We start from the raw sequence: 12,008 nt of genomic DNA, 5'->3' as shown, positions 1-12,008 counted from the left end.
TAAAGTGCATTGGCAGATGTGCAGGCTTTAGAGTTTATTTGTAGAGTTCAGTAGGATGACAGCCCTGGGAAAGAAGCTGTTCCTAAATCTGGTCGTTCGGGTGAGAATACTAGACCTGTCCCCTTTAAATAGCGCCCCCCGACTCCGAGAAGGGCCTGCTAACGCTCCTTTGAACTGTCACTAATAGCACGAGGCATAAAGGCTCTGGGCGCCACACAATATCCGCTCAGGCGCTCCTAAAAGGCGTTGCACACTGAAATGACGTCATGATCTGCTTGCGCCCGCGGGCGCGCGCAAACACTTAGCGCAGGTGTTAAATGTATAGTCAATATGGGAGTTGTCGCTATCTTCATTGCGGCCGCCCCAACATTGGGCAACGCCCCAATTCTCGATCTCTTTAGGCGCTAACCGCTGGCGCAAACAACCAAATTTCTAGGCCACAGTCTCTCTTCAGGACACTGCAGCTTTGGGTTTCGATCCACAAGCTGTCTGCATTGCAGAGTCCATTTTAAAATCTCACAGGCTTTCTGCCACGAGGCACGGATGCCATCTTAGGTACCCTTTTTGAATTAAAATGTCCACGCAGGGTCCCGTTTATTAATAACAGCCTTTGGGGAAATGCAGAAATTTTGCAGATCTTACACTGCTGACCCTGTAGGGGGTGGTGTGTGCCCAGTCAGCTCTGCCCCTGACTGTCTCTGAATGGTTCGAATCACTCCCACACCCCTGGGTCCTAGACACCGGACTTAGGTACAGGTGGTGATGCAGAAATAGATTAGACAATTGGTTTGGTACTGTGGGGGACTACGGTCTCCCGCGTAAAGAAATAGGCAACACAGCGAGCTACAAGAAATAGGTCTTTACTCCAACTCTCACAATACAGTACTGAATTCGTGAAGCCCGCGAACCTGTGATGACTCACGGATTGGTCACCTGCTGGAACCTGATTGGTTTTCCTTCTATCAGCAGCAGGCAAGTCTGAACGTGCCTTATTCCTCTCAGCTTGCAACTGTCTTGCGGGGGGAGGGGAATACAGCAGTTAAAAGGGGATTATACAGGTTTATCTACATACACACAGTGTTTCCCCAATGTGGCAACGCCACATACGCCCCCCCAGAATCCTCGTTAACTGTAAAAGTCAGTCTCTGCGGAGGTTTGGCCAAGCGGCCGTAGCGGCTGTAGTAGCCATCTGGCGTGTGAGGAGGGCTGTCTGGGAGGTCGGCCGGTTGGTTCGTCGGCTGGTCTGGCGGCTGGTCTGCTGGTGGGCTGGCTGGACGGGCTGCTGGCGAAGGTAGGGTGGCGGCCAGGAAGTAAGGTTCTGGCGTGTCTTGGTCCTTTTGTGGGGCCGCCGCCAACGTGGGAGGTCTGCCCCGCCGTGGGGGAAGAGCCGGCCGAAACAGGAAGCTGAGGTCCAGGTGCGCCGGTTTGAGGCGCTCTACTGAAATAAAGTCCGGCTTCCCGCCGACATCGATAAGAAAAGCTTTGCCCCCGTCTCCAATACTGGGAAGGGGCCGATGTATGGTGCCTGCAGCGGGCCTCTGTGCGCGTCCCGGCGCACGAAGATGAACTCCGCATGTCGTAAGTCTCGAGGCATGTAGGATGGCTGCGGGCCATGTTGCGAAGTGGGCACTGGACGGAATTGCTGGGCTGCGTCCTGGTGCAGGGAAAGCTGTCTGGCGGCCGACCACGGCTCCGTTGTCAGGGGGAGGAAGTCGCCTGGTACTCTGAGTGGTTGGCCGTAGACCATCTCGGCCGCAGAGGCACGGAGGTCCTCTTTGGGCGCGGTACGCAATCCCAGGAGAACCTAGGGTAGTTTGTCAATCCAGCTGGTGTCGGTCAGGCTGGTGCGGAGGGAGGCTTTCAAAGAACGATGAAAGCGCTCGCAGAGCCCGTTGGCCTGCGGGTGGCAGGCTGTTGTCCTGTGCAACTTGGTGCCGAGGCCGGCGATGATGGCATTCCACAAGTGGGAGGTGAACTGGGGGCCTCTGTCCGAGGATATGTCGGTCGGCACGCTGAACCGGGCCACCCATGTCGAGACGAATGCTCGCGCGACGTCGGTCGTGGTGGTGGAGGCGAGGGGAACCACCTCGGGCCATCTGGTGGTGCGGTCGACGATCGTGAGCAGGTGTGTAAAACCATGCGACGGCGGCAAGGGGCCTACCAGATCGACGTGGACGTGGTCGAAACGCCTCTCGGGCACCGGGAAACACTCCAATGGCGCCTTGGTGTGCTGCTGGACCTTAGCGCGCTGACACGGCACGCATGTGTTGGTCCAGTCTCTCACATCCTTGTGGAGTCCAGGCCAGATGAACTTGGCGGACATAAGTTTCTGGGACGTACGCATCCCTGGATGTGAAAGGCCGTGGATGATGTCAAAAACTCGCTTGCGCCAGGCGGATGGAACGACCGGCCTAGGCGAGGGGACTGAGACGTCGCACAGGAGGGTTGTACCGGCTGCGTGGAAGTGGATGTCGGCCAGGGTGAGGCTGGTAGTTGACGTCCTGAGGGCCTGGATCTCCGCGTCGGCAGCCTGGTCTCTCGCCATGTTGGCGTAGTCGACGCCCAGGTGCACTGCGTGGAGCGAGGGTCTTGAGAGGCAGTCGGCCACCAAATTGAACTTGCCGGCGACGTGGCGGATGTCCGTGCTGAACTCCGAGATGAAGTTGAGTTGGCGCTGTTGGCGCGCGGACCAGGGTTTGGTTACTTTGGCCATGGCGAAAGTGAGCGGCTTGTGGTCCACGAATGCGGTGAACGGCCGGCCTTCCAGAAGGAAACGGAAGTGCCGGATTGCCAGGAACAGGGCCCGAAGCTCTCTGTCGAACGTGCTGTAGGCCTGCTCGTTCTTGCGCAGCTGTCGGCTGAAAAATGCCAGTGGCTGCCACGCGCCTTCGACCCACTGTTGCTGCACGGCGCCGACGGCGTAATCCGAGGCGTCCATGGTGAGGGCGGTCTTGGCGCCCGGGATAGGGTGGGCCAGTAGTGTGGCGTTGGCCAAGGCGCTTTTGGTCTGGTGGAAGGCTGTCGCCATCTCGCTGGACCAGGTGAGTTGCTCTTTGCCCGTTTTGCCCCTGGTGGCTTCGTAGAGGGGGCGCATGAGTGCGGCGGCCTTGGGCACGAACCGGTGATAGAAATTGACCATCCCCAAAAATTCCTGCAGCGCCTTAACCGAGGTGGGCTGGGGAAAGTCCGCCACCGCCTGCACCTTGGAAGGTAGGGGAATGGCTCCCCTTGGCGAGATTCTGTGGCCGAGAAAGACAATTTGGGCTGCTCCGAACTGGCATTTGACGGGGTTGATGATTAGCCCGTGTTGGCTGAGGCACTGGAAAAGGGAGCGCAAATGCACGATGTGCTCGGCCTTGCTGGTACTGGCCACGAGGATATCGTCCAGATAGACGAACAGGAAGCTCAGGTCCCGTAGGACGGAGTCCATGAGCCGTTGGAAGGCCTGTGCAGCGTTCTTAAGCCCAAAGGGCATGCGCAGGAACTCGAACAGTCCGAAGGGGGTGATGACCGCCGTCTTCTGGACGTCTGCGTGGTGGACGGGGACCTGATGGTAGCCGCGAATCAGGTCGACCTTGGAAAAGACGGACTTTCCTGCTAGGTGTGCCGAGAAGTCTTGGATGTGCGGAATGGGGTATCTATCGGGCGTGGTGGCGTCGTTGAGCCATCTGTAGTCGCCGCAGGGGCGCCAGCCACCGCCCGGCTTGGGCACAATGTGGAGGGGGGATGACCAAGGGCTGTTCAAGCGGCGGATGATGCCCAGTTTTTCCATTGTGGCAAATTCTTCCTTGGCCACCGCCATCTTGGCTGGGTCCAGGTGTCTGGCTCGAGCGAACACTCGTAGTCCCGTAGTAGCGATGTGGTGCTCGACACCATGCTTGGCTGCCGCGGCTGAGAAGGTCGGTTGTGTGAGCCTCGGGAAATCTGCGAGTAGGCGGGCGTAGTCGTCATGCGCCGGGGTAGAGCAGGACCCGACGAGGGCAGGGCTGTTGCTCTGCTGGCAGGCCAGTGAAGCGAAAGTTGCTGCGTCGATCAGGCGCCTGTCGCGGACGTCGACCAGGAGTCCGTGGGTGCAAAGAAATTCGGCGCCCAGCAAAGGATGTGCCACCGAGGCCGTCACAAAATCCCACGTAAATCGCTGGCCGTTGAAACAAACCTCGGCCCGTCGCTTTCCGAAAGTAGCGATGGCTGCGCCATTTGCCGCCACGAGGGGTGGGCCGCTGCGGCCTGCCTGGATGTCGAGCTGGGAGGCAGGAATTATGCTGCATTGGGCTCCGGTGTCGCAAAGGAATCTGCGCCCTGAAAGAGAGCCGGTTATATACAGCAGTTTACCTGCGGTGCCGATGGCCATCGTGGCGGCGGGGATGCGGTCGAGCGGGCCTAGGCGGCGGCGCGGGGCTGGTGCGTTGGGCCGGGCGGCCATCTTGGTTTGATCAAAAGAGCAGGGTGCTCTGCAGCGTTGGGCCTTGTGGCCGAAACGTGCGTGGTAGTAACATAGTTCTGCGGCCTGGCATGGCGGCGCGCGCTCGGTTGTGTCGGGGAGCCTCGCGGCTGCACAGCCGAGTTGGGCAACGGCGAAAACTTTGTCCGCGGTGGCTGCCAGTTGTACGCAGTCCGTGATCAGGGACCCCGCGAGGGCAGTCTGTACCTGCTGAGGAAGCAGGCTGAGGAAAAGGGCCCGAAACAAAAAGCACTGCGGTTCAGAGCCCAGGAGCGCAAGCATCCGGCTCATCAACTGGGTCGGGGTAGAATCGCCGAGGCCTGGTAGTGAGAGAAGCCTGCGGGCCCTCTCCTCCTTGGACTGGCCGTAAGCCTGCAGCAAGCGGCCCTTAATGGTTGAGTGCTTGCCGGTCTGTGGTGGGTTCCCCAGCAGGTCGAGAACTTCGGCGGCGGTAGAGCTTGCTAGTGCTGAGATTACGTGGAGGTACCTTTCTTCATCGTCTTGAACCCTGCGAAGGGTGAATTGGGCCTCCGAGTGCGCGAACCAAGCTGGTGCTTGGTGTTCCCAGAAGGTGGGGAGCTTCAAGGACGCGGCGCCGGCCGACATCAGGCTGCTGCTGGTTGCCATTGGGTTGTTGCTGGCCTCTGTAGGGCTGCATGAGTCGGGGGCTTCGGCCGCCGACATTCGGGGTCACCAATGTGGGGGACTACGGTCTCCCGCGTAAAGAAATAGGCAACACAGCGAGCTACAAGAAATAGGTCTTTACTCCAACTCTCACAATACAGTACTGAATTCGTGAAGCCCGCGAACCTGTGATGACTCACGGATTGGTCACCTGCTGGAACCTGATTGGTTTTCCTTCTATCAGCAGCAGGCAAGTCTGAACGTGCCTTATTCCTCTCAGCTTGCAACTGTCTTGCGGGGGGAGGGGAATACAGCAGTTAAAAGGGGATTATACAGGTTTATCTACATACACACAGTGTTTCCCCAATGTGGCAATGCCACAGTACAAGAAAACCGTAATTTTATTAAAAGGCACAACAATATCACAATACTGGAAAAATCACTAGAATAATTACAGGCATATAAAGTGACACTTAGTTGGGAATGGGGAACACACGGCACAATGAGGGAACAATCACGTTAATAATCCCCCTACCCTTGTCCCACCCCCAATACCTAACTAGATTGAGCTGGGAGGGGCCAGGGATTTATGCTCACCAATGGGTTTTCCTTGACAGTTCGAAACCTGTCGATTAAGCCGGTTGTGGTTTTGGGGTTCGCTCTTTGTGTCCTTTCGGGCCTGCCTTCATCGCGTGGTTCCAGGACGTGGCGGTGGAGTCGTCTGAGTAAAGAACACCCTTTTTCCTCAGTTTGTAGAGTAAAGTCTTTGTTGGGTATTTTACCTTGCAGAATGGTTATTCTTCTGGTGGTGGTCTGGTCATTGGATTTTGTTGCGGCTGGGCTCGGTTGGTGGCCTTCGGGGTCGGCTCAGTCATGTAAGGCTGCAGTTGCGGCCTAATTGTCCTATTTGGCTCTATTCTTCATTGTGCCCCGATGGCTGGCCCTCTTCTGCCATGCTGAGCGTCCTGAGCTACCGGTGGGCCTATAATTATATAGGTTCTCCATTCCCTTATCTGCGTGCCAAATCAGGTCAGTTCTTTGTTTAATTTTGGCGGGCTTGTCTAAAGCGTTTACAGTCATTCACCTTAATGGCTTTTGGGGCGGTTGTCTCCTTGTTTTAACGTCTTCAATATCCTGGCTGTTTGTCATTTATGAATGTTTAATCGTCTTTTCCTGGCTTGGTGGCTCCTTTGAGCGGTTACCGATTATGTATGCAAAAAGTTAATGGCCTCAAGATTACGTCTATCCTGAGTTAACTGTTTCGAGATGAAAGATGCATATTCTGTGTTTACCTAGCTGTCTGGCTTTAGAAAAATGACAAAGTCTTTCACACAGATCCATGCATGTTAGGTTTCATTTCAGGGTTTGAATGGGCCTGCCTTTTGCAGGGCCTTGTTTTTTAAAATCCTGCAGGCCTCGGTCACGAGGTTACAGAAGCCATTTTCCTTCGGGTACCCTTTTTAATAACTTGTCCATACAGGGTCCCTTTATCCCATAACTTTTAGGGAATGTGGGAATTTTGAGAACCCTACAACCCGCACCCAAGCCTACATGCTCGGCCCCAGGAAAATTCCGGCCAACGTTTCAGGTCGATGACCTTTTGTCAGAACTGGAAGAGGTTCGAGATGTAACAGATTTTAAGCAAGTACAGAGGCAGGGAAAGGGGGGAGGGTAGGAAAGGACAAAAGGGAAGGTCTGTGATAGGGTGGAAACGTTCACCCAGTTTCTCTCTCCACAGGTTTGACTGTATGCTGTTTGATGAATCATGGTTATGTTTCCATCTAATGCCAAGTCGCATTGCCGGTTTCAGGATGTCGACAATTCATTATTTGCGTATTTTATGAAAGGAACACTGAGTGATTAACTGGGACAATTTCCATTACATGCTTCAGGGTAACCTGTACAACCCACTTGGGCCTTGCACACTCAACAAGTACAGTCTCACGCCTGTGAATAAAAACATCACATCCAGGGTCTCATTGTGTGTTTTTAATGAGGAACCTTCGTAAAGAAGCCATGGCCTTTTCAAGGCACCATTAAGATTGGAAAGAATATGAAAAAGGATGAGATAAATGCTGGTTACAATGGTTAGGTGACATCAAGCTGGAGTTTTTAAAAAGCCTGTAGCTTGTGGGAGGAAGAGAAAACAAAATGAAGGGCCTTTCTTACGGGTTCTTCCATTGACACCTTTTGACTTTTACAATGAGAGAAATTTCAAAGACAAAAGTCCAGAGATAACAACAGTGCAACAATAAACAATCCTAAGCAGAATCTATGAACCATAAAGAGCAGGGGAGTGGCACTAATTGGATAAGCTCTACCAACAAGCCGGCACAAGCACGATGGGCTGAATTACCTCCTTCTGTGCTGTATCATTCAATGAATCAACGATTTTATGATAACGAAGAAGAACTGCAAAGGCAGACTGAACACTCACATCATAAAAAGGAGAAATTAAACACAAAGAAACGTAAATCAAAAACAAAATACTGCCGATTCTGGAAATCTGAAATAAAAACAGAAAATGCTGGAAATACTCAGCAGGTCAGGCAGCATCTGTGGAGAGAGAAACAGAGTTAACGTTTCAGATCATTGATCTTTTATCAGAACCTTTAATGCTGAAACGTTAATTGTGTCACCTCCTAAACCCATGTCCATCTTTCCTGCAACTCCATGTTTGAACCACTCCAATCAGGTTTCCACTTCTGCAACAGCACTGACACGGCGCTCATCAAAGTCACAAATGACTTCCTATGTGCCTGTGGCCATGGTAAACATTCCCTCCTCATCCTTCTTGACCAGTCTGCAGCCTTTGACACGGTTGACCACTCGATCCTCCTCCAACAACTGATCCTCTGTCATCCAGCTGGGTGGGACTGCGCTCACCTGGTTCCATTGCTACCTATCCAGTCGTAGCCAGAGAATCACCTGCAATGGCTTCTCTTCCCGCGCCCGTACTATTACCTCTGGAGTCCCCCAAGGATTTATCCTTGACCCCCTCCTATTTCTCATCTACATGCTGCCCTCGACGACATTGTCCGAAAACACAATATCAGGTTCCACATATATGCTGACGAAATCCAGTTCTACCTCATCACCACCTCTCTCGACTTTCTAATTTGTCACATTGCTTATCCGACATCCAGTAATAGATGAGCATAAATTTCCTCCAATTAAATATTGGGAAGACCGAAGCTATTGTCTTCGATCGCCGCCACAAACTCCATCCCTCTCCTTGACCACTGCCTGAGGCTGAACCAGACAGTCCACAACCTTGGCATCATGTTTGACCTGATATGAGCTTCCGACCACATACCCTATCCATCACCAAGACCACCTACTTCTAACATTGCCCATCTCTGCCCCTGCCTCAGCTCATCTGCTGCTAAAACCCTCATTCTGTCTTTGTTACCTCTAGACTCAATTATTCCAATGCTCTCCTGGCCGTCCTCCCATCTTCCACCCTCCGTAAACTTCAGCTCATCCAAAACTCTGCCGCCCACGTCCTAACTCACACCAAGTCCCGTTCACCCATCACCCTGTGCTCGCTAACCTACATTGGCTCCCAGTCTGGCAACACCTCGATTTTAAAATTCTCATCCCTGTTTTCAAATCCCTCCATGGCCTCGCCCTTCCCTATCTCTGCAACCTCCTCCAGCCCTACAACCCTCTGAGATCCCTGCGTTCCTCCAATTCTGGCCTCTTGTGCATCCCCAATATTCATCGCTCCACCATTGGTGGCTGTGCCTTCAGCTGTCAAGGCCCTAAGCTCTGGAATTCCCTCCCGAAACCTCTCCGCCTCTCTACATTTCTCTCCTCCTTTAAGATGCTCCTTAAAAGCTACCGCTTTCACCTGTCCAATATCGCATGTGGCTCAGTGTCAAATTTTGTTTGATAACCCTCCTGTGAAGCCCCTTGGGACGTTTTACTACTTTAAAGGTGTTATATATATGCAAGTTGTTATTGTTGTAAACATAAAAATATACAAGGCCAAAAGAATTAAGCATGGGGGCAATTTTAAAACCAATGTAGAAAACATATCCCATTTCCACTCGATCACTAACATGATCCATCTAACCCAACACCCACTCTAGATCATTTAACAGAAGCCAAATAGGCACAACTGGGGATTTTAAACTTTGTCTATAATACTTTACTGTGTGTGAAATGTTATTGGTGTTCAGTTGGCCGTGTGAAAGCTTTACGAGAGCACAGGTTAGTAATCAAGATCCCTCTTGTATAATCCTTCGATGCCAGTTGGTCTAACATAAGGATGAGGAGTCCTTTTGCAAATGATTGTCGACTGTGGCTTGATAAAAGTGCCAGTATGCGGCACACCTTAGCGTGCACATAACTGAAGAACAAACTTTTAGTAAAAATAAGCACATCCAATATTTTGTGCAATAAATCCTTAGAGATCTTGGGTGCAAGTTCAAGACTGGTGAGATTCAGGTACCTTGGACAGTTGTATAGCAGTAAATACATAGGCTTTGAAATTCTGGGGTGTAGCCCCAGCTGTTAAGGCTGATTTTGCTGAAAAAATGGCTGCTGCCTCAATTCCGATGCGCAACAGGGAGGCCACCATTTTGGAGAGGTAGTTAGCGCTGCTGGTGCCGGCGCTCGCCTCTCACATGTAAATATGCAGATCGTAACCTCAAGCGGCGAGCAGAGCCTCAATTGATGCACGGCTGTGATTTTGGACGTCACTGCTCTGGATACCACCCTCTCCAAACCACGCATGCGTGCAGCAGTACTACAGAGGCACTACATTTAAAAAATTGTTAAAGTGTGCAGGCAGTGCAGGGAAAGCTGCTGGACACATGCAAGGCTTTGGATGTTAAAGGAAGGCCTCTGAGAAGACCACTTGCTCCCAGTCCTGGAGGCTCTAGCTGCAGTCACCCTTAGGTTACAACGTCACATGGAGATGAAGCAGAGGCAGCAAAGGGGACAAGCTGCTGACAGAGGGCAGAGGAAGAAGCAGAGGAGGAAGCAGAACATAGGAACTTAGGAGTTGGCCATTCAGCCCCTCGAGCCAGTTTCGCCATTAAATGAGAGCATGGCTGATCTGCAACCTAACTCCACATACCTGCCTTTGGCCCATATCCCTTAATACTTTTTGTTAACAAAAAGCTATCAATCTCAAATTTAAAATTAACAATTGATCGAGCATCAACTGCAATTTTCAGAAGAGAGTTCCAAACTTCTACCACCCTTTGTGTGTAGAAGTATTTCCTAATTTCATTCCTGAAAGGTCTGATTCTAATTTTTTTTTTATTCGTTCATGGGATGTGGGCATCGCTGGCAAGGCCAGCATTTATTGCCCATCCCTAGTTGCCCTTGAGAAGGTGGTGGTGAGCCGCCTTCTTGAACCGCTGCAGTCCATGTGGCGAAGGTACTGCCACAGTGCTGTTAGGGAGGGAGTTCCAGGATTTTGACCCAGCGACGATGAAGGAATGGCGATATACTTCCAAGTCAGGATGGTGTGTGACGTGGAGAGGAACTTGGAGGTGGTGGTGTTCCCATGTGCCTGCTATCCTTGTCTTTCTAGGTGGAAGAGGTCGCGGGTTTGGGAGGTGCTGCCGAAGAAGCCTTGGCGAGTTGCTGCAGTGCATCTTGTAGATGGTACACACTGCAGCCACGGGATGCCAGTGGTGGAGGGAGTGAATGTTTAAGGTAGTGGATGGCGTGCCAATCAAACGGGCTGCTTTGTCTTGGATGGTGTCGAGCTTCTTGAGTGTTGTTGGAGCTACACTCATCCAGGCAAGTGGAGAGTATTCCATCACACTCCTGACTTGTGCCTTGTAGATGGTGGAAAGGCTTTGGGGAGTCAGGAGGTGAGACACTCACTGCAAAATACCCAGCCTCTGACCTGCTCTTGTTGCCACAGTAATTATGTGACTGGGCCAGTTAAGTTTCTGGACAATGGTAACCCCCAGGATATTGATGGTGGGGGATTCGGCAATGGTAATGCCGTTGAATGTCAAGGGGCAGTGGTTAGACGCTCGCTTGTTGGAGATAGTCATTGTTTGGCACTTGTGTGGTGAAAATTTTTGGACTATGCCCCCTAGTCCTAGATTCCCCAACAAGTGGAAATAGTTTCTCTCTATCTAGCCTATCTGTTCCCCTTAATATCTTGAAAACTTCTACTTTCTAGGGAATACAACCCAAATTTGTGTAATCTCTCAACATAATGTAACTCTTGGAGTTCGAGTATCATTCTGGTAAACCTACGCTGCACTCCCTCCCAGGCCAATATATCCTTCCTAAGGCGTCGTGCCCAGAACTGCTCACAGTGCTCCAGGTGTGGTCTAACCAGTGTTTTGTACAGCTGCAGCATAACTTCTACCCCCTTGTATTCTAGTCCTCTAGATATAAAGGCCAGCATTCCATTAGCCTTTTTGATTATTTTCTGTACCTGTTCATGACATTTTAGTGGTCTATGTACCTGGACCCCTAAGTCTCTTTGGACATCCACTGTTTTTAGCTTTTCACCATTTTGAAAGTACTCTGTTCTGTCATTTTTAGGTCCAAAGTGGATGACCTCACATTTACCTACATTGAAATCCATTTGCCACTGTTTTGCCCATTCACTTAATCTATTAATATCTCTTTGTAATTTTATATTTTCATCTACACTGCCTACGATGATGCCTATCTTTGTGTCATAGGCAAATTTGGATTTATGACTTTCTATGCCATCATCTGCCGGCGCAGGAGATCGTGGCGGTATTGTTTAGTGCCACCGCAAAATGTCCGGTCAATTTCGCAAGAGGCGCAGATATTGCCGCGCCCGGGCGCTAGTTGCTTTGCGCCCCACTTAGCGCCCTCTTAAGGCGCTAACGGGAGGCGCTACCAACTGAATTTTTCCCCTAATATCTCTATTTATGAAGCCCAAAATCTGTCCCTGCACACACTTTAAAACTGTGCCATTAAGTGTATATTG

This window comes from Somniosus microcephalus, chromosome 1 (assembly GCF_052327205.1).
Source record: "Somniosus microcephalus isolate GS21.2 chromosome 1, FLI_Smic_1.0, whole genome shotgun sequence".
In the NCBI taxonomy this organism is placed as follows: Eukaryota; Metazoa; Chordata; class Chondrichthyes; order Squaliformes; family Somniosidae; genus Somniosus; species Somniosus microcephalus.
Note: the sequence above shows the minus strand (reverse complement) of the source record.